Raw genomic sequence first — 22,467 nt, forward strand, 5'->3', positions numbered from 1 at the left:
GTGTGACTCTGTGCAACCCCATAGATGGCAGCCCACCAGGCTCCTCTGTCCCTGGGATTCTCCAGGCAAGAACACTGGAGTGGGTTGCCATTTCCTTCTTCAATGCATGAAAGTGAAGTTGTGTGCATTCCAGGCTCCTCCATCCATGTGATTTTCCAGGCAAGAGTACTGGAGTGGGTTGCCATTGCCTTCTCCGAAAGTGCTCCTAGAAAGACAGAAAGCATAATCCCATGGACACTTAATAAACCCAAGATACCTAAAATTAGTCTCAAGAGGGAGGCACCTCTCAGAATTTATTAATGTTATAGGTGTAACTAACATGGGAGGGATTGGGGGCAGTAGGAGAAGGGGACGACAGAGGATGAGATGGCTGGATGGCATCACCAACTCGATGGACATGAGTTTGAGTGAATTCCGGGAGTGGGTGATGGACAGAGAGGCCTGGCGTGCTGCAATTCATGGGGTCGCAAAGAGTTGGACACAACTGAGCGACTGAACTGAACTGAACATGGAATTGACTAAAATCAGACATAGGAGACACAAAACTTTTGAGACATCTGTATTGGTAAAATATTCTCAACTTGGGACTAACTGTTTGAGATGCCAAAAGATCTCCTGTCCCCAAATTTCTATAAGCAGAAAGCAGGCTGAGGGACTTCTCTGGCAGTCTAGTGATTAAGATTTCACTTTCCAATGCAGAGGACATGTGTTCCATCCCTGGTCAGGGAGCTAAGACCCCACCTGACTCGCAGCCAGAAAACAAAAATTTATATGGAAGCATTGTTATAAAAGATTCAATGGTCCACATCAAAAAAATCAAAAGAAAGCAGGCTGAAAATTTTGCTTATCCAGAAAGAAATGTGTATTCTCTAAAGGTCTCTTCAGAAGTGAATAGGCATGGGAGATAATGGAATAAGGAAAGACCCCTGAATGTTAGCGCCCAAATGAATTGGAGAACAATTGATTGGTGAGTCACTTCCAGGGAACAGAACTAGGACCTAATCCAGGAATCAGTGAACCATGAGCCCACAGGTCAAACCCTGCCTGTTACTTGCTTTAGTAAATAGAGTTTTATTGAAACACAGCCACACCCACGCATTTAAATATTTTCTATGCTGCTTTTTACTACAACATCAAGTTGAGAAGTTGCAACAGATACTACTTGGCCTGCAAAACCTAAAATAGTTATTATCTTGGGCTTTACAGTTGTCAACCACCCAGCCTAGTATAATAAAAGAACATTCTATACCTACACAATAAGGAACTCTGGCTAATTTGTATAGCAGGGTTTCAGAATTGCTGTGTCTCAGTGACAGAGTTGGACCATAAAGAAGGCTGAGCACCAAAGAATTGATGCTTTCAAATCATGGTGATGGAGAAGACTCTTTGAGCGTACCTTGGACAGCAAAGAGATCAAACCAATCAATCCTAAAGGAAATCAACCCTGATTACTCATTGGGAGGACTGATGCTGAAGCTCCAATACTTTAGCCATCTGATGTGAAGAGCCAACACATTGAAAAAGGCCGGATGCTGGGAAAGATTGAGGGCAGAAGGAGAAGGGGGCAACAGAGGATGAGATGGTTGGATGGCATCACTGACTCAATGGACAATGAATCTGAACAAACGCTGGAAGATAGCCAAGGACAGGGAAGCCCAGCGTGCTGCAGTCCATAGGATTGCAAAGAGTCGGACATGACTTAGCAAGTGAACAACAATAGTGACTGCAATGCGCCTGCCATTCTTACGTTTTTCAAATGGGAGTGCTTATTGAATTTATTCTGTTCCTGTTAACATGGTTGGAAAGCAAATAACTTGTCTCTTTATTTCATAAATGTCTCAGTCAATAGGAGCCACATCAGGATTTGCTATAACTGCAAGATCTTAGATGTCAAACCTGGTGCAGAGAGGGGGAGTAATCTAAGAGTGTTGGGATGGGGATAAGTATATTTTGCATATTTGTGATGGCTTATCTTATTCACTTCCCTTCCCCTCCTACTGTTGGTGTTATAACCTTCCTCATTGCATGGGATTGGCCTTGTGACTTGTTTTGGCCAAAGGACTATGGCCAGGCATGGTAGGAACAAGGACTTTCAATGTGCTCATGTGTGGTTCATCCTAGATCTCGTATTCCACTGATCCGCCATGAGAAGAGCCTCTTCTTCTATTTGGTCTTCAGAATAAACACAACATGGAACAGATGTGAACACAAGACACAGGATTAAGTCAAATACAGTCAACCTGAAGCCGAAAGCAGAGCCTCCCAGGCAAAGCCAGGCTAAACCTGCTAGCCACAGTTAATCTGCAGACGTGTAAGTGACAGCATACGTAATCTGTTGAGAGCCACAGAGCTTTAAGGTGGTTTGTTACACAGCATTATTGTACCAATCACTGACTGATACACAGAGCTCTATAAAATGATGAGGTCTCTAGAATCTCGTAGATTGAACTTTAATTCTGAAATTAACTTCAGTTCAAAACCCAGATCTGCCATTTACCTGCTAGTTAATTGGAGGAAGTCAGGACTTTCCTGGTGGTCCACTGGTTAAGACTCTATGCTTTCAGTGCAGGAGGCATGGGCTCAACTCCTAGTTGGGGAACTAAGATCCCACATGCTGCATGGTGTGGCCAGATTTTTTTAAAAATTAATTGGAAAAGGTCACTATATCTTTCTGAGTCTTGGGATGGGGAGGTTATTATAACAAGGATGCTGCTACTACTAAGTAGCTTCAGTCGTGTCGGGCTCTGTGTGACCACATAGACAGCAGCCCACCAGGCTCCCCCATCCCTGGGATTCCCCAGGCAAGAATACTGGAGTGGGTTGCCATTTCCTTCTCCAATGCATGAAAGTGAAAAGTGAAAGTGAAGTCACTTAGTCATGTCCGACTCCTAGCCACCCCGAGGACTGCAGCCTACCAGGCTCCTCCATCCACGGCATTTTCCAGGCAAGAGTACTAGAGTGGGGTGCCATTGCCTTCTCCGATAACAAGGATGAGAACAACCTGAATCAAAGGGTCATTATAAGATTAAATAAGATGATAAACAAGTATATTTTATAATTTCAATAAAAGATACAAATACAAGATATTTTTATGATTAACTTCAGTTCACATAAAGCAGCCCTGATTTTTATTTCAATAGAAAGAAGGAGTTATGCCATTTCTGTACTCTGACCCTGAGAAGTGGCCATGCTAAGTCATAAAAGATGTATCTGTAAGCTGTTAGCACTGTGATGTTTTAAGAATTCTTTCTTGATCTTGTTTATGTCATTTTCTGATTTTTCTCTAATCTCAGTTCAGTTGCTCAGTCGTGTGTGACTCTTTATGACCCCATGGACTGCAGCACACCAGGCTTTCCTGTCCATCATCAACTCCCAGAGCTTGCTCAAACTCATGTCCATCGAGTTGGTGATGCCATCCAACCATCTTATCCTCTGTCATGCCCTTCTCCTCCTGCCTTCTCCTCCCGCCTTCAATCTTTCCCAGCATCAGGGTCTTTTCCAACAAGTCAGTTCTTTGCATCAGGTGGCCAAAGTATTGGAGCTTCAGCATCAGTCCTTCCAATGTATGTTCAGGACTGATTTCCTTTAGGATGGACTGGTTGGATCTCCTTGCTGTACAAGGGACTCTCAAGAGTCTTCCATAATTTCATAAGAAAAAAACAAATAAATATAACATTTTTAAATTGATTATGTGACCCAAGCCTAACACTTCTGAGCCCGCTTCCTTTCCCCACCCTCTACATGAGGAACACACAATGCCACTGACAGCAGCAATCTAACTACTAGACTAAAAGAAGGTTCTCTGAGCCCTCATCCTTCCCTTACTGCAGAGCGAGCAAAAAATCAGAATGTTCTCCTTTGTATACCATCTACAAATCACTGAAAAGCTCAAGCCAGCAGAGAAGGAACCTCCATCAGAAATAAAAGCCCATATTAAAATTATGTCCACCAAATTGTTTTCCATGGACTCCAGTGTGCCACACAAGCAGAGTGTCTGGGGTATCACAACTCCATTATTTTGTACTCATGTAAAAATGTTTTTTCCTTCTCCAAAATGCTGAAGGGAAGGGCAGAGGTTTCCTAGAAATGGCTCTAAAGTGTCTCACTGCTCCCGAGAGAAAGGAGGGATGAGGACGCAGACACTGCCCACCAGGAGAGGGGGAAAGGGCAAATCAATAACGCTGACAACATCCATTTGTTCCACAAAGACGGCCAACGAAGGTGTCTGGGGAGGATTATTTGAGGAATAAATCTACCCACACTGGTCCTCTTGATCCCTCCAGCCAAAGTAGCATAACCCACTAGAAATCAGAACACACCTCTCAGCTCACTTGCTGACAAAGCAGCCAAGCTGGGCAATAACACCACGGAATGCAATCACTGATCAGATCAGAATAGCACAGAGTGCTGTGGGTATAGGGTGCAGGACACCTCATGGGAAGGGCTTTGATGGAAAGGAGAGAATGGCCCCCCAGGGGAAGTCAGACACCTATGAGCGGAGTCCTTCCTAAGGCAGAGCAATTATGGCAACCACCACAGGGCTAACTTCCAAGAGTTGCTGTCCTGCTGTGGACACCTAAGGGTACAGAACTGAACAAGCAGAAGAGGAAGCAGCAGCAGAAATGGTGGTCCTGCCAGCTAGTCCTCCTGATGATCCTAGACTAATGATAGAAGATAGAGCACTCAGGTTACTCACCCCCACTGACATTTCTTGTCTACCTACCACTTGCTTGCACCACGCTAGCTGCTGCGGAGTATGCAAAGATAAATCAGAGACAGTTCCTGCTCTTAAAGTTATATGTTCCATCGTGCCTAGCATGTCACAGGGGCCCAATAAGTTTTCATTGAGTATTACCTTAGCCTTCAGCTCTGTGTGGCCTCTATTCTCTGCCTTCCCAGGTACTTTCGTATATTGTTCTGTTGTTGTTTACTCATTAACTCTGACTCTTTTGTGACCCAGTAGACTGTAGCAGGCTTCTCTGTCCATGGGATTTCCCAGGCAAGAATATTGGAATGGGTGGCCATTTCTTTCTCCAGGGGACCTTCCTGACCTAGGGACCAAACCCATGTCTCCTGAATTGGCAGGTGGATTCTTTACCACTGAGCCACCAGGAAGCCCACCTATTATATTGCTCTGAATTTTAGTTATTGTTGCATAATTTATTCCCCCAGTGACACAATAGGATTGCTGAATACAGGATCCATATATTATTGTCATTGCATCTTCTCAATAAATAGTGATTGAATGAATGGCTGTGTAATCCTAACTGGTGTGTCACCACCACCCACTGCCATCAGCAGAAAAGGGTGGAAGGTCTAGGGCTTGTAACTGCAGGAGAAAGCATGCTGGGTTAGGAGTCAGGAGACCTGCCTTCTAGCAGAAGCTGCTGTCACCAGCTTGCTGAAAGACTGCAAACAGCTGCCTGAGAGCCTCGGCTCAGCTGGAAGAAATGGTAGTTGATGGTGGTGGATAATCTCTAAGGTACCTTCCAGCCTTAAGAGTCATCACCTTAATCATAGATCACAGATGACATTCCCTGAGCACATGGCATGTTCTAGCACTGTGTAAGAACTTTGCCTGCATTATGTCATGTAGTCCTCAGGATAAACTTTTGGGGTGCTATGATTATCCCTATTCAGATAAAGAAAGGAAGCCTGGGGAGGCTAAGGAAGGACTGGGGATTGGAACCCAAATCTGACCAACTTGCAAACCCACTTACAACCACTAAGCCAATCTGATCCCACTTCCACAGTCACACTTCAGCCCGTTGGGTGCCCTTAGAGCCATCATCTCTTTTCCTGAACAGCTTCCTTTTCTATCATAGCAAATGTTTTAGAAATTTGCTAAACATCCTTTAGTGGAGAGGGGTACAGTGAGCAGGCTTTGCATACCTCCCATGGGTAGGCAGTGAGTTTCCTTAGGCTCACTGGTGAAGCTGCAAGGAAACCAACAACAGGAGGAGAAACCCAGCAAAGGGTTACAGAGGGTGCCAGCCTCGGCCCAGGTACAAAGCAGTTTAAGCCACATTTGAGAAATCGTCAGAGAAGACATGCATGTGTGCTCAGTTGTGTCCAACTCTGAGACCCCATGGACTGCCTGCCAGGCTCCTCTGTCCATGGGATTCTCCAGGCAAGAATACTGGAGTGGGTAGCCATTTCCTCCTCCAGGAGATCGTCCCAACTCAGGGATCAAACCCACTTTTCCTGCATTGGCAGGCAGATTCTTACTCCTGAGCCACCTGGAAAGCCCATCAGAGAAGGCAAGAAAAAAGAAAAAATATATATTGTTTTGTTGAAAGAACTTTGCAGAATTTTAAAGACTGTGGCTGAAGTCCAGACCCACCTGACAGATTCTTCTCTTCATTCTTCCCCATATTTAAAGCATGGAGGGAGAAAAGGTTGACTCTCCAACAGACAACAGGGCTACAAGTTCCAACCAGGTTCGGGAAAAGACGGTATCTCACCCATGAGCCTCCAAATACCCAAAGTGTAGCAGTGCTCAACGGCACCAATCAGAGAACTGGGGACAGAATAAAACAAAGATTTCCTAAAAAGAACATATTTTTATAAGGAGACAGCAAATGAAGTAAAGTCCTAAACCTCTTTTAAAGCAGTACCCCAACTTTTTTAATGATAACAACAACAGTGAGATCCCCAAAGTCACAGATAACTAAGCAATGCTACTCACAGGAGAAATTAGCAGAAAACACAGTTCATATTTAGAAAGTAAAAGATACTGAGAAATTTGGCAGGAGGAAAGAGTGGGATTCATTAACTGCCTGCACACAAAAGGGCCTCTCTGCTAAATCAAATGACCTTAAACCTATGGCAGGAAAAGAATCTAAGAGGATGAGATTTAGAGGAAGACAAATGGATTTTTAATTGTTTCAAAGACAAACTTACGAGTGGAAACCCAGGGAGTTTGTGGAGGGGGGTATGTGTGTGAGAGAGAGAGAGGGTTTCTTGGTGGCAAAAAATAGAAACCAGTGGCACAAGGCCGCTGTGTTCTCACAGTGAGAGGAAGTGCCGTCACATCTCCTAATAAGCAGCACCCTGAGCCTTCCTATTAGTCCTGGGCAAAGGATCTTCCAGATATGTCTAAATCCAAACCACACAAAAGGAGCCAGGGCACAGAAAGGCAGTCTGCTCTGAGGCAAACTGACATTTTTCATGCTTAAATTACTAATTCCCTCCTCCTCCATCCCCACCCCTACTTTGAAACGCTGAATTGTTCAAACAGTGGGCACGCTGGAAAAACAGGCACGTAGAGATGTAGATTTGTCCCCAGAGAGCACAGCCCACCTGCCTTCGCAGCCCCTCTGGGAGCTCCGCTGCCCACCTCCACCCAGCTGGGCCCTGCCACCACCACCCCCTGCTCTCGTTCCTCTTCTGGGGTGGGTCCCCAGCACACTCTGCCAGGCCACCTCATCTTGGGCTGACCTGAAACACCCTCTGTAGACACAGCCTCTCTAGTCCTGGTCCATAAGCCTGTCTCAGGTCTGCCAGGCACAGCCAGGTGTTCCCTCAGCCCCCAGCACCCCAGACACACCCAGCCAAGAGTGTGAGGCCATTTTGAATTGCTTCCTTGGCTGCTTCTAAAAACAGCTGCTTTCTATCTCCTGCTCTCAGAAAAGCATAACCCATCCACATCTTCAGATTGTAAATGGAGTGTATCAGAAGTAAAATTCTACACCAAGTATGAGTGGAGGAGGCTGGGTCTCCAGGAGACCTTGTACATTTGTCTCGGTCCTTACAATGGCATCTTGATGTTTCTAAAAACCTATGAGGAGACTGAATGGATGAGTAGAAGTGGAGATGGGAGGAGGAGAGGGAGAGAGAAAGAAAGGGAGAAAGGAAAGAGAGAGGGAGGAAGAGGAAAGAAAGGCAGGTGCCCTAAGGGGCTAAGATTTCCCGACTTGACACACGACCTTACTTTGAGCACAGTAACACTGCCACCTAGAGGCTGACGAGCGCCTTCCTGCACTTGTACACCAGGATACAAAGACATCTTATTTGTATAAGAAAGCTTGTTGCGTGCATGCTAAGTCACTTCAGTCTTTCTGACTCTTTGTGACCCCATGGACTGTAGCCTACCAGGCTCCTCTGTCCAAGGGATACTCCAGGTAAGAATAATGGAGTGGGTTGCCATTTACTCCTCCAGGGGATCTTCCAAACCTAAGGATCAGATCTGCATCTGTTCTGCACTGGCAGCGGGGTTCTTTATCACTGGTGCCACCTGGGAAGGCCCAGTAAGCTTGTTTAAGGAGCTCTTAATGGGGTGGTAGATGATGGCAAGGTGGGAAGTACCATTAAGAACTTCCACTTCTAACCATTTCAAAGTTGCTGATATTTATTAGGCACCTACTGTGTGCCAGGCACCGAACAAAGTCTCAAGAACACAAACACAGATGAGACATTCCTCTCAAGGATGCTCAAGCATCTCAGTATAAGGAGAAGACAGGCATGCAGAGAAATAATGCAGACTGTGAACATAACCATTACATTCAAAATCACTGTGCTCACTGTATAGGTGACACTAATTCTGATCAGAGCTGTTAAGGCCAGAGCAGGGTCTGGAGAGAATTCAAGAAAGAGATACAGATGAGTTAGGTCACAGGAAATTTGGACAAGTGAGCAGAAACTCCAGGTTCAGGTAACCACTCAACTAGGCACAAAGAAGGACCCCAATGATACACAGTTTGACAGGATGACAAGAGATATAGATATTACCTGCAGATCAGCAGAGAGGTGACAAAGGCCAGAAAGATGAGTTCAGCCAAATTGCAGATGGTTTTGAATGCTAGGCTGAAGAGCATGCGTTTTTCTAGTCGCACGAGGACAGGGCTCTGTAGCTGCTTTGTTGACTCTGCTATACCCACTGCTAATAGAGCATTTGGCACTTAGCAGTTGCTCAATTCACACCTGAGGAATAAATGACTACAAGAGGCCAATGAAGAGTTTGAAGAAAGAGAACAACTGGATGAGATCCATGTTTCTGGCAAATGAGATGCTCTCAAGAAGAGTGGACTGAGAGAGGAATGGAACAGGAGAAAGAGTCCAGACTAGACATTGACTTCTAAAGTCCAGGTAACGTAGATGTGACCTGAGGCACAGCAGTGGGACTGGACCGACTGGGATGGCTGTGAGCAATTCTGGTGAAGTAGAGTCCAGAGGTCTTCAACACAAATCCCCAGTGCTGAGCCTGGGTGAGGCACCTGGACAAGGCGGAGAAGGCAAAAGGAGGAACAATGTTAGGGAGAAGCTAATGAGTTTAGTTTGAGAAATGGGATATTTCCATTTCTGGGAGTATAACCAAGTGGAGGTGGCTAGAAGGCAGTTTAGAAAAAGTATGAAGCTCTTTGTACATACATACCCTGTACATGCGCAGACTTGCACACACTCCCCTGAACTGAATGCTCCTGGCCTTTCTCTTTCATCATAGTCTTAGAGACAAGGTGAGCCTGTAACAACCTTGACATTGAACTGCAGTCTGTGCTTCAGTAGAGCCAGAGGCTGGAGGGAGCACCCTCTGTTTCCACATGGAAAATGGGGATTGTTATAAGGACTGAGTGGGCTAACCTAGGTAAAGTGCTTAGCCCAGCATCTGGCATAAAATAAATACACAGCACTCGTCATAATCTAATCCACCATTATGCCATGGTAGGAAGACTGGTGGCTCAGTGGCTCAGTTGGTAAAGAATCTTCCTCAATGCAGGAGAACCAGGTTCAATCCCTGGGTGGGGAAAATCCCCTGAAGAAGGGAATGACAACCCGCTCCAGTATTCTTGCCTGGAGAAACCCATGGACGGAGGAGCCTGGTGAGCTATAGACCATGGGGGTCACAAAGAGTCGGACATGACTTAGCAACTAAACCACCACCACCAGGAAGACTAGAGGGTTAATGGGCAAAGCCTGGCTCACCTCTTTATCATATGCATAACCTTGAACAGGAAACCTGGCCTCTCTGAGTCTCAATTTGCTCATCAAGCAAACAGTTATTGCCACACCTGCCTCATAAGATAAAATGCGCATGGGTCAGTTTGTAAACTTGAACTTGCTTTGTAAATAATATGTATGCTTTATCAAATGGAAGACTGAGCAATAAAAAAATCTCTGAATTCCTTCACACTATTAGGGTTCTATGTAAGCATGTATCTTTTTTTTATTTTATTTTATTTTTAAACTTTACAATATTGTATACTAACGCATATATATGGAATTTAGAAAGATGGTAACAATAACCCTGTGTACGAGACAGCAAAAGAGACACTGATGTATAGATCAGTCTTATGGACTCTGTGGGAGAGGGAGAGGGTGGGGAGATTTGGGAGAACAGCATTGAAACATGTATAATAGCATGTATCTTTTTTAACACCACTTGACCTAAAGAGATTCTTCTCTGCCCCCACTTAGCAAGAAATTCTTCACTTGCCATCTTTCTACATTGCAGACATGTTTTCATCACAACACATTTCCTTTGTCCCATTTCAACTAAGATTTAAAAAGTCATCTTTGAAACTCCCCAGCTGGTGGAACCACTAGGGAATCAAAGCACATTTGTTCTCTCTTCTGAGTATCTGCCACCCACATGGGTGACCAATTAAACTCACGCTGTTCATCTGAATTGATAGGAAACAGGATATTATCATGGGGCTTTCCTAGTGGCTCAGTGGTAAATAACCTGCCTGCAGATGCAGAAAACTCAGGTCTGATCCCTGGTCCAGGAAGATCCCCTGGAGAAGGAAATGGCAACCCACTCCGGTATTCTTGCCTGGGAAATCCCATGGACAGAGGAGCCTGGCGGGCTATAGTTCATGAGGTCGCAAAGAGTCGGACATGACTTAGCAGCTGAATAACAGCAACAAAAGTATTATCAACTTCTGACTCATGAAGGGTTTTCTATTTGCTCTGTCCCCTGCCAGTTCCTTCTGGAACATTCCTGCAATGAAAGGCCATGACCCTGGACACTGCTGGGTGTAGATTTGTGGCCATTAACCCACCTCTGCATCTGTGTTTAGGTGAGAAGTAATCATGGGGGTCACTGGGCGGGAACTGAGGGAAATGGAATAGGATGTGACTCTCTTCACCCTGATTTATAGCCCAAGGAGGAAGTCATTTCACAAAGTACCTGAACAGAAACTGTTGAGCTTCAAATTAATCCCATTCAGGACCAGGCATTCACCACTCTGTAAGAGGCTCATCCCACCCATGGGCAGAGTGAATCAATCCATAGAAGCTGCTTCTGTGTTATCAGTAGAAGCCTACCTCCCCCACACCTCCACTCATGGCTCTCAGAGCTGCTGCTGGCTCTGTCAGAGTGAACCTCTTTTCCCCACAGCCTTCTCTAAGCTCAGTAGCCCTCATTCCCCCAAGGTGTCCTCATCTGATGTATTTTGCCTCCTCATCTCAAGTCTAAATAAAAAGCACATCTACAAAATTATTTGAGATCTCATTGTTATCTAGCAAACCCCAGATGGTTTTGCTGTGGATCAACCTTCAAAGGCACCAAAATTTTATTTTCTTGATTACTAAGTAGCCTTTTTCCAAGAAGGCAGCATCTCCATGTGATATTTTCTGAGCTGTAACAGGCTTGGGGTGATTGATGAACTAGTTGACACTACCACAGTCCCTCTGAGGCGGACAACCATGACCACAATTTATAGATGAAGGTTTGAGGCATTCTCAACTTCAACCAACTGTAACAGCGACTTCCCCTCTATTTCCTAGTTCTGCGGTGGCACCTTCCTGTTAGTTTGGTCCTAGAGACAGGGACTCAACCTCAAAGGCTCCTTCTCCATTTCTCACACAACCAGTGATCCCGCCTCTTCATCACTGCTTCACCTTTGCACCTTCTCCTGCATTCACTGCTTTTCATTTTGACTGTCGCCACATACCTCTGCTCAAGCCCTTCTTGTGTTCAGAAACACTGAATGACTTTCAAGTAGCCTGATTAAAAGAATATAAAATCCTGAACATAGTCCTTAATGTTCTCCAAAATCTAGCTAAGCACCATCTTTCTAGCCTAGTCTCCCACTATTCTCTGCATTGGCACGCAGAAATAGATGGCACGCATGCTAAAGGATTCAACTACAAAGAATTCAGTCAGGGGACTGTTTACACAGGTGCAAGTAGGGATTAGGTAACCAGCAAGGGAAGGTGAGGGCTTTCCTGGTAGCTTAGCTAGTAAAGAATCCACCTGCAATGCAGGAGATCCCAGTTCAATTCCTGGGTAGGGAAGATCTCCTGGAGAAGGGACAGGCTACCCATTCCAGTATTCTTGGGCTTCCCTGGTGGTTCAGGCAGTAAAGAATCCACCTGCAATTCCAGAGACCTGGGTTCAATCCCTGGGTTGGAAAGATCTCCTGGAGAAGGGCATGGCAACCCACTCCAGTGTTCTTGCCTGGGGAATCCCCATGGACAGAGGAGCTTGGTGGGCTGCAGTCCATGGTGTTGCAAAGAGTCAGACACGACTGAGTGACTAAGCAGAGCACAGCACACAAGGGAAGGTGAGTCCCGCAGGGACCAGGAATCAGTGAGAAGCCATACCTGCCCCTAGGCCTGAAGGAGCAAGAGTAGGAATGGTATTACCAGATCCCTGGGAGAGCTGACACTGAAGGAAGGTGAGCCGTGACACAAGTGTCGCTAGAGGAGTGAGGGGCTGCAGTTCTGCCAGAACCTCAGCCAGCTTGGGAGGGAGAGGAAGGAGGGAAGAAAATAAACAACCTGAATTCTCCTCATTCCCAACCTCTGATGGCTTGTCGGGCCTTCTATTGGTTAATTCCAACAGCAAAGCACAGGGCAAGGGAGCCCATATGATTGAACCACAGAAGTCAGCCTCCTGGGGCTCAGAGCAGGGACAAGAAAGGCAAAGAATAAATTAAAAAAAAAAAAATAGGTACTAAGGGCATCAAAAGAATAACCCTTACACTCCTCACTTACATCCTATCTTGGGCCAAAGGCATGAGCTTATGATTTCCTGATGGCATACACAATTCCCTGATCTTGTGTCTTTGTTCACACCACCTCCTCTCTTTATGATGCCCTTCCCTGCAGAGGAGATCTGCTCAGGGTCATTTGAGAGTCACTGAGGGTTATATATTCATTTAAGAGTGTTTTGCTGCATGCCTGGTATACAGGGACATATTTGGTAGAATGAAGGATAGAGAGGAGCACAACTACTGCAGGAAAAGCCCCAAAGGTGGGGCTCATCAACTAGGCGGGATGCTCAAAGAAATCCCCACAGGCCTTCAACACGCTCTGTTCATAAAAGAAAGGAGAAGCCAGCTCTGGAAATGGAAATGCGGGCTCGTGTGTGATGATATCTGTCATTGGCAGCTGGGAGGCAAAGCCTGTCTGTTGGCAGCACCTCTCATGCCGCGGTCAGGGGCTCATGGCAGGACCACTAGGGAAAGATGGGCTTCAGTGCCTGCATCCTCCTGGGCCAAGCCCCCTGCCCCTGCCGCCAGGCTCGAGTCCTCAGAACTGATCTGTGGAACAGTAAGGCCAGCTCTGCATGTCACAATTCTTTTCAGAGTAAAGGTTCTCCTCCCCACACAGTTCTTGCCTTTTCTGGAAGAAAAGAAAAGGAGAATCAACCCAGAGTGAATTCCTTGTAGCTGGCTATTTGTAGGCAGCAGATGCAGCCAGGAGCACACGCAGCATATTTGTCTAAAAGCTGCTACCAACGCATAAAGGCGGGGGCCCCTGCTTCTACCTCATCAGGGCCACTCTGAAAGATGGGGCTTGGTTTCCAGCCTTCAGGGGGACACTAAAGCCACATTTGCTTCCAAGGAGGGTAAGTGAGGCCAGGAGGGGTGGTAGGGGCTGGAGGGGGAATTCAGGTATTCTGATGGATCTAGAAAGCTGGTAAATATCCCTGCTATGATGCAAAACACTTGCAGAGAAAACTCAGCAGGGCTCAGGAGGAAGCTTCTCACTGGTGCAATCCAGGAACTTTTGCACTTAGCCTGGCAAAGCAGTAGAGAGCATGGACTCTGAAACCAGACTAAATGTGTTCAGATCCCATCCCCGTTAACTAGCTGTGTGACCTTGGGCAATTGGGTACTCTCTCTGTGCCCCTCTGTTGGGAGGCTGAAATAAATCCACATTAAATAAATAGCACAGAGTAAATGCTCTCAAGAAAAGTATCTCTGTTTTCAGATGAAGATGATGGGGTAAAAGTTGGGTTACATAATTTGCCCAAGGTCATTCAGCTAGTAAGTTCTAGAGTTTAGGTTTGAAGAGTAGCAATAGGTATATCTAAAGATAAATTCACAGTTACAGCTATTGAGCAACGCTATGAAGAAAATGAGACGCTCACAGTGATCAGTGCACAGTGGAGGGCTCTCTTCGGAAGGGTGGTCATGGTTACCAAGCTGGGACTTGAAGCAAGAGAGCAATCAGTCACACAAAAAGCAAAGGGAGAAAATTCCAGGCAGAGAGAATGGCACAAGAAGAGACGCTGAAGAGGCAAAGAGAAGGTTGGAGTGACTGGAACAGGGTGATTAAGGAAGAAAGGAGAGTGGGAAGAGCAGGCAGGATTCAGATCATGGTAAGACCTCACAGTCCATTAAAAAGATCTCAGATCCAAATGCAACAGGACGATGCTAGAGGGTCTTAAAAGGAAAGGCAAAGCAATCTGAATGTTTCTATGTGTGAGCCTTGGATGAAAGCACAGAGACTCTTAAAAACAACTCCATAGTGTTTAGTGGCTTATACCAGGGACATGTCAAGCTTACTGTCAACTAGGGATGGGCCTTGTGATCAGTTCGGAATAAAAGCATCACTCACATCCCAGCCTGAACTTGATACAGGTAAAATTTGTGTGTGTTTTCCATCATCACCATCATTGTCATTGCTCTTGCCATCATTATCAAATCATAGGCAAAGGTCAAAGTGATCCTGTGTTAGTCATGACTCCATTCAGATTCCCAGACAGAGATCCCCCCATCCCCAGGATCACAGCCAACAGCAGAGTGTTCCAGCCACAATCCACACACAAACACATAAAGAGACCCTGACTGTAAAGGCTAGAAACAGTGTAGGTATCAACAGCCCCAAGCACAGACAGAGGGATGAAGACAGAGCAATCATGGGAATTGTGTGTTATATACAACCATTTATCAAATTCCTTTTGCCTGCATCATCAAAGAAGGACCATCAGCACCCACTGTCCCATTCCCTCTCTGTCTGAATGCTTGATGCATCACTACATAATCTTAGGGTATTTACCCATTCATTCATACACCAAACATGACTAAATGAATCTGCTGTATCCCCTGTATCAGCTGTTATGGAAATATTAAGACAAATAAAAAATCATCTCTGTCCTTAAGGAGCTGAAGTCTCTCTACAGACAAGTAAAAAGGCAATAATGCAATGTGACTGGACTTCAAGTACCAGGGAGAACAAGGAGCTGAGGAAGCCCTTAGGATGGACACTAAACCCAGGGGCACGGAGGAGGAAGGTGGGGAGATGAAAGAAGGCGGGGCAGTGTATACAGGACCAGACCACTTCTGGGGCACACAGGGAACTGAAGGCACTCAGAGTGATTCAAGACCAACATCAAGGACTTCCCTGGTAGTCAAGTGGTTAAGACTCCATGCTTCCAACGCAGAGGGCGTGGGTTCAAGCCCTGGTCAGGGAACTAAGATCCTACATGCTGCGTGGCAAAAACAGTCATCAAAATGGTGTTAAAGGGACACAGGGGGATACACATCAGGAAGAAGCTTAGGTTATGCTAAGAAATTAGGGACTTCTTCCAGATGCTATGAGAAGCCATTAAAGATTTTAAGGGAGTGCATGATGGTCATATTGCACTTCCTGTGTTCAGTGTGATGAGCAATGTAGAAGGGGGAGGGCTGGAGGCAGGAAAGCCAGGGAAGAGTCTACTCTTGTTCAGAGGATTAGCAGGGTGTACGCGAAGGCAGGAGCAAAGGGGTAGAAAGAAGGAGGGCTCTTAGGTAAGAGCAGGGTAGAATCCATAGGAGATTATGACCAAATGGATTTGGTAGGAAGACAGAAAGAGAAAGGTTGAAGTTTCCTTCCTTGTATGGGACAGAGGCCATATGAAAAAGATCCCAGAAGCCAGTCTAGGGAGTCTGAACCTGACATAGACAGCTTCAGGAAGACACTAAATGATTTCAAGCAGAGGATAGACCATGGCTGTAGCTTAATATGATTAATACACCAACAGCTGTAAAGCAGGTTGGAGGAGAGACCCTGGCGGGTAGAAGATAAATATATGCATGCTCAGTCACTACATCGTGTCTGACTCTTTGTGACTCCATGGACTGCAGCCCGCCAGGCTCCTTTGTCCATGGGATTTCCCAGGCAAGAATACTGAAGTGTGTTGCCATTTCCTTCTTCAGGGGATCTCCCTAACCCAGGGATCAAACCTCCATCTCCTACATTGACAGTTGGGTTCTTTACCACTGAGCCATCTGAGAAGACAAATAAGAACTCTCTTATGATGGCTTACTAAGTGGGAAGAATTAAGGGTCTGAGCTAGGGATATAACCATGGTCACAAAAAATATGAAAAACAATGGGGTGTAGGGGGCTAACAAGCAAGTTTTTTGAAAGGAATGTGATCAAGAGAAGGGTTGAAGCACTCTTCACCTTCACAAGAAGGTCATCATCATGCTCAGGCTCAGTCGTGTCCCTTTAATTTCTGAGACAGAGCAAAGCAGAGTGAGGCAGAGACCAGAGGTAACTTCCACGTGGACCAGAGCAAACATAGTGAATCCATATTTGCCCTGATCTACTCAGTCACATCAGTAACTACGAAGATCCAGCTGAGAGTCAGTGCCCTACATTAAAAACCACATTGAGGGCAAGTACATAAGGCATGCATGTGTGCTCAGTTGCTCAGTCTTTGACTCTCTGAGACCCCGGGGGTTTTGGCGCACCAGGCTGCTCTGTCCATGGAATTCTCCAGGCAAGAATACTGGAGTGGGCCACCATTTCCTCCTCCAGGGGAATCTTCCCAGTCCAGGGATGGCACCTGAGTCCCCTTCATTGGCAGGTGGATTCTTTACCACTGAGCCACCTGGGAAATCTAGATATATAAAGACATATATAAATATTCAGACTCTATTGCTAAGTGAAAAAGCAAGTTACAAAATGATGGGTACGATCATCCTGTTTGTTAGAAAAGTGTGTGTGGACTGCACAGTCCACCAACAGACTGTTCACAGTGGCCATCTCTCAGAAGGGGAATTTGAGTTGATATTTATGTTCTTCTAGATGCTTTTTTGTATTTTCTACAATGAACAAGCGTGACTTTTGTAATCAGAAACCCAGCAGAGTTTAAAATATATTTGTTAAGCTCATATAGCATGGCTGTCTCCCAAAATTGAAGAGAGGGACCTGTTTGCTAACTTGTTTTTTCCAGTACATTTATGGTTCTTGAGAAGCAGAATAGTGTAAATACTCCTGATGGGAAAAGCTGAGGATTCTATTTCAAACTTGCATGGTCCCCCCATGACCTAGGAGAGCTCTCACTGCTCACCAAAGGGTCTTCTCCAAAGCTTTACCCCAATACGCAGGTTACTGACTTTAGGTCTCCCTCCCTGGAACTCCACACTGGGGCAGCAACACCCAGCAGGCTGCTGCTGCTGCTGCTAAGTCACTTAAGTCGTGTCCGACTCTGTGCGACCCCAGAGACGGCAGCCCACCAGGCCCCCCGTCCCTGGGATTCTCCAAGCAAGAACACTGGAGTGAGTTGCCATTTCCTTCTCCAATGCATGAAAGTGAAAAGTGAAAGTGAAGTCACTCAGTCGTGTCCGACTCTTAGCAACCCCAGGGACTGTAAGCCCACCAGGCTCCTCCATCCATGGGATTTTCCAGGGAAGAGTACTGGAATGGGGTGCCATTGCCTTCTCCGACCCAGCAGGCTATACATCCCTAAATCCTTCTTCCTTCCTTCCTCTCCAAACATATTACTGTTCCTTTTTATCTCTCCCCAAGACTCAACCCCAAATCTTCCAGTTCTGACAACCCAATCACCTCTCTTATTTCTGAATTTTCTTTCTCAAACTATTAAAAACATATCAGTCCCAAATCTTGGTGCAAACAGCATGTGTGTATGCTTAGTTGCTTCAGTCGTGTCCAACTCTTTGGACCCCATGGACTGTAGCCCATCAGGCTCCTCTGTCCATGGGATTCTCCAGGCGAGAAAACTGGAGTGGGTTGCCATTTCCTTCTCCAGGGGATCTTCCCTACTCAGGGATTGAACCCAAGTCTCTTACATCTCCTGCATTGGCAGGTGGGTTCTTTACCCCTAGTGCCAGCTGGGAAGCCCTGGGAACAGCGGCCGACTCAAATAAAAACACTCAGTTTTCTTTAAAGGGGAATGGAGGGCCAGAAGAATGTGAGCACATCAATCTAAACCTGCCAGGTTGCATATCCCCATCAGATGTCTTAAAGATCAAACAGAATACAGCACTTGGATGCCAGTCACAAGTCATTGCTTGCAGAGGACTTCCAAAGAAATGAAGGCTCAGGCCTTTTCAGTAGGATGAATTCTACCCGTTAGTGATGGAGGACAGTGATGTAGACACAAACAGGGATGAAAGGGGGAAATCCCTACTAGAAGTTCTGCTGCTCTGTGGAGGAATTTCCCAGGAACTCACGGGACTGGGGGTTCCTGGAGTTTCTCACATTCCTCTGAATAGCCAGCAGTAATGGTAATGCCCTTTCACTTTCCTCATCTAGTCAGACTCACTGGTAGCTTAAGAGGGGATGTTCCACATTCTTTATCCATTCGTCAATGGACATTCAGGTTGCTTCCATGTCCTATTAATAGCTATTGTAAATAGTGTTGCAATGAACATTGGGGTACATGAGTATTTTTGAAGGATGGTTTTCTCAGAAGCTGCTGCATAGCACAGGGAGCTGAGCTCCATGCTCTGTGGTAACCTAGAGGATGGGTGGGAGGGGGGCTCAAGAGGGAGGGGATATATGTCTACATATGGCTGATTCGCTTCATTGCACAGCAGAAACTAACACAACACTGTAAAGTAATTATACTCCAATAAAGAAACAAAATGGTTTAAATGATAAAAAGAATGTTCTCTCTTCTTACTCTACCAGATCCTCAAAAGCAGGGCCACTTTATCCTGTGTCTCACCCAGAGGCTAGTCTTCAATTTTAGAGTTAATGAAATAAGACACAGAAAAGTTAAACACAGTGCCCAAGGTCACCCAGGTATTTTTCATTTTGGTTATTTTACTTATCATTCTTTATTCTACCTGATTTCCAGCTTGGCTCTGTGAATCTCAAGAGGAACTTCCTAAAACAAGTATTGACAAGATCATAGGAAAGTAGTACCAAATGTGACCATGTGTGCCATTTAGAAGAACCCCAAGCTTTTACAGATGAGAAAACTGAAGCTATTCGGCCAAGCTGCCATCCCCAGTTCCCAAGCGGTTGCGTAATATCCACCATTAAAATTCAGCCCGTACTTGATTGCTGGAAGTCAGGTGACAGGAGAAAGCTATTAGGTGATAAAAGACAAAAGGATATGTCGGAGTTCTGTGATAAACAGGGAAGAAGAAATTAAGAACTGGGGCAGGCCAAAAGAGCACAAGATGTGGGGACTGTGTTCTGCTGACACTCACAAGATCAAAAACCAACAGAAGGAAGTCCACTTGACAAGGTTGATAGAGGCTTGGCTTCCAGGCTACTCTCCCAGGCCCTGGCTGAATGTAGTCCAGATAACAAGCAGCGGGGAGACCCCAAGGAAAGCTTTACTCTCCAAGGAGTATGTGGTACAGCTAGAAAGTGAACTAGGTTTTAAAACATAAAAAGAAGGAAGAGAAATGTCTGACGTTTTGATTTCCAGTTTGGGGTTTTTCTAATTCCAGTCAGCCCAGGGCCACCACCCTGCACAAATCTAGGCCTCATTTCACCCATGCAATGTGGTGGTCCTAACAAATGTGTGACCTTGAAGAGAATCCTTTCCATCTCTGATGCAGAATGAGAAGCCCCCAGGGCAGTGTCTATAAAGAGAGCACCAGTAGAAAGGGTGGAGGGTTGGAAAGGCCAGAGCTGCTGGCTGGGCAGACAGGGGTTTCTGTGACCACAGGCCCACTGGGACTCAGAAAAACAACTCTCATTTATTCACAGTAACATCCAGAAAGGTAGCCCAAATAATTTAAATCTGTGACTATAAAAAAAAAACCCACTGTAGCTAAAAGTCAGCCTCCCCATCCACCAGATCTTTCAAAAAGAGCTGCTAATAAAGAACAAAATTGAGTGGCTTAAGGTTTATTTCCTTTTACATTTCCTTTCTGGTCAAGGTGTTAATGAGGACGGAAGGCCCAAAGTGCACACAGAGAAGAGATGAAAATGGTCTGGAAAATATGAACTGTGTACTCACCCTTCAAACAAGGGAGGGATGATTCTAACATTGGTAAGTGGTAGACAGTCTTAGACAGTTCAAAGAGATTCCTTCCAGATGGCCATGAAGATTATAATGTAAACGAGGGGGGATGTGAAGTCTCAGTGGAGACCTGGCCTGGGAGTCGGTGGGACCTGGGGTAGGGCCCTGATTCCACCACCTCTCTGCATCTCAGTTGCTTCAACTATGAAGCAGTGTTAACATTATGGTTTAAAGTTCTAAAATCTTGGATAAAATTCTCCAAAATATCCAATATTGGGTCCTCTAAATAGAATTACAATACAATCAAACATATTTTTCTGGATCTTGTGATGATTAAATGAGAAAAGATCATGTAAATTTATGCTGTGCCAGGTAATATAAGCACTTAATATGCATTAAGTCATTTATTTCTATCAACGACTTTGCCAGGTAGGAAGTAATATAATCGCTATTTCACAGATAAGCATGTTGAGGCTTAGAGAAGTTAGTGGATATGACTAAAGTCACACGTATATAAACTGATGGAACTGGGACTTCAAATAGATCTGTTCAAGTTCAAAGTCTATGTTAGTAAGCTCTGTGCAACAGAGTCACTCCAATAATAGGTGTACAAGTTCCTGAAACATAATTGATTCTCAATAAATACCAATAATGCTTAGATTATCACCCAGCATGATAAAGTGTTTTAATATAGGTTTACTGAATGGAAAACTAAATGAGCACATAAACTATATGTCACATGAGGCTGTTACACTGAGATCCTAGACTTCCAGTGGCCATTCAATCCTATGCTGCAGTAAATTCAATTACAGGGGGAACTTTAGGACAGTTGTCTTTTCAAAGAGCTGGGATCCAGAGTCTAACAAACTGTGTCTATCCAAGGACAGAAGTATGGAAGAGTCTCCATAAGGCACAGCAACCACATTAGGCAAGAAAACTGGAGTGGGTTGCCAACTCCTTCTCCAGGGGATCTTCCCAACCCCAGAATCAAAGCCATGTCTCCTGTGTCTCCTGCACTGGCAGGTGGATTCTTTACCACTGAGCCACATGGGAAGCCCCCACTGCAGCACAGAAGCACCCATATTATACAGCTGACCTTTGAAAAATACAAACGTGAATTCACAGGTCTACTTATACCCCATTTTTTTTTCCAGTGGGAAATACTACGTGATCCAGGTTCCATAATCCAGAGTTCGTTGAATCTGCATGTGCCAAGGAACCATGGATAAAAAGAGCCGACTTTGAGTGACCTGCAGGTTTTCCACTGTGCAGAAGATCAGTGCCCCTATCCCCACATTGTTCAAGGGTCAACTGTACTTGGGGACTGAGACTCTGGTTTCAGTAAACCTTAAGAAGAATAAACAGACCAGGAAAGAAATTATCTTAATTTAATTTTACTTTTCTGCTCAGCTAATCCAAGAAAGACAGACAGAGAGAGGGGGAGGGAGGAAAGAAGGAAGCAGAGCTAGAATTCTGATGAGGAATTGCCCTGTGTTCCTTCCTGAAGTTCTTTTGACTCTACGCAGCCACACAAAAGAGAGCCTCTTCAGAACAGGGGTGATATTTAATTAGGCAGGATATGCACTTCATGCACCATGCAAGCAGAGAGAATCCTTTCAAAGCTATGATTATAAACTTCACCCCCCATCTCCCACCCCATAGCAATCCCAGCTAACAAACAGGAGAAAGGCTGTCTAAAAGGAAAGAAGCAGGCTTCTTGGCAGCAGACATCTGTGCAGGCAACAACCCCTCACTTTCCCAATTCCTGCTCAATCCAGTCTCACCTCTCCCTTCTATCCTCTCCATTGCTTCTGCTGGAGACCTGGGTTGGTTGGTGGTATTTAGTCGCTAAGTTGTGTCCAGCTGTTTGCCATCCCATGGACTGTAGCCCGCCAGGCTCCTCTGTCCATGGGATTTCCCAGGCAAGAATACTGGAGTGGGTTGCCATTTCCTTCTCCTGGCTCAGGGATTAAACCCACATCTCCTGCATTGCCCACATCTCCTGCATTACAAGCAGATTCTTTTACCACCAAGCCACCAAGGAAGCCTGGAGCCCTGGGTTACTGGGTGCTAAATGGTCCT

General features: G+C 45.4%; 1 long non-coding RNA gene across 1 annotated transcript; it reads left to right on the top strand.

Moving 5' to 3' along the window:
* Positions 1-13,603: 13,603 nt before the first annotated feature.
* LOC133228026 (uncharacterized) lies at positions 13,604-21,749 on the top strand. Its single transcript, XR_009730032.1, has 3 exons — positions 13,604-13,795; positions 20,303-20,415; positions 21,540-21,749. It is a non-coding gene; the product is annotated as an uncharacterized LOC133228026 (long non-coding RNA).
* The last annotated feature ends 718 nt before the right edge of the window (positions 21,750-22,467 follow it).

Source organism: Bos javanicus, chromosome 16 (assembly GCF_032452875.1).
Source record: "Bos javanicus breed banteng chromosome 16, ARS-OSU_banteng_1.0, whole genome shotgun sequence".
In the NCBI taxonomy this organism is placed as follows: domain Eukaryota; kingdom Metazoa; phylum Chordata; class Mammalia; order Artiodactyla; family Bovidae; genus Bos; species Bos javanicus.